Source organism: Echinops telfairi, unplaced genomic scaffold (genome assembly GCF_000313985.2).
Source record: "Echinops telfairi isolate 266 unplaced genomic scaffold, ASM31398v2 ScPeMD7_7413;HRSCAF=8451, whole genome shotgun sequence".
Classification (NCBI taxonomy): Eukaryota; Metazoa; Chordata; class Mammalia; order Afrosoricida; family Tenrecidae; genus Echinops; species Echinops telfairi.
This window is the reverse complement of record NW_022111313.1, coordinates 151,762-152,365: the sequence shown is the minus strand read 5'-3', so window position 1 is coordinate 152,365 and position 604 is coordinate 151,762. Positions and strand designations below refer to the sequence as shown.

At 47.4% G+C, this 604-nt stretch overlaps 1 protein-coding gene across 1 annotated transcript in view; it reads left to right on the top strand.

The window, feature by feature from the left end:
- The first annotated feature begins 233 nt into the window (after positions 1 to 233).
- Positions 234 to 604, top strand: part of LOC101654894 (guanine nucleotide-binding protein G(s) subunit alpha) — a 14,098-nt gene continuing 13,727 nt past the window's right edge. Inside the window, exon 1 of the mRNA XM_045296897.1 lies at positions 234 to 354. The gene's annotated coding sequence lies outside the window, so the exon portion shown is untranslated. The remainder of the gene's footprint in view (positions 355 to 604) is intronic.

Below are 604 nucleotides of genomic sequence, written 5' to 3'. Positions count from 1 at the left end.
ACCTTGCTAACATGAACTGAGGACACTGGAAGAACATGCCTGTTAATCTTTTGATTTCTGAGAGTTCAGCTCATTAAGAAGAGGGTGTTTGCTTTGAAATCAATGTTTCTGTGGAAACTAATTTTAACTTTTACAAATATTGATCTGTGAGAAGGCAAGAGGAGGGGGGACTATTGCTTTCTGGGCAGCAAAACAATAAAAGTGTGAAAGAAAGGGCGGGGGAGCCAGACGACGGCAAAACCGAGGACCAGCGCAACGAGGAGAAGGCGCAGCGCGAGGCCAACAAGAAGATCGAGAAGCAGCTGCAGAAGGACAAGCAGGTCTACCGGGCCACGCACCGCCTGCTGCTGCTGGGTGCTGGAGAATCTGGTAAAAGCACCATTGTGAAGCAAATGAGGATCCTGCATGTTAATGGGTTTAATGGAGAGGGCGGCGAAGAGGACGCGCAGGCTGCCAGGAGCAACAGCGATGGAGACTATTATTTCTAGATGTGATGGCTACAGTGTCTCAACTTCCCGCCTCTATCCGACCCCAAATTGCATGCTGGAATATCTCCACCCTTAGGACCTTCTATAAGAATACTATACTATCAAAAAAAAAAAAA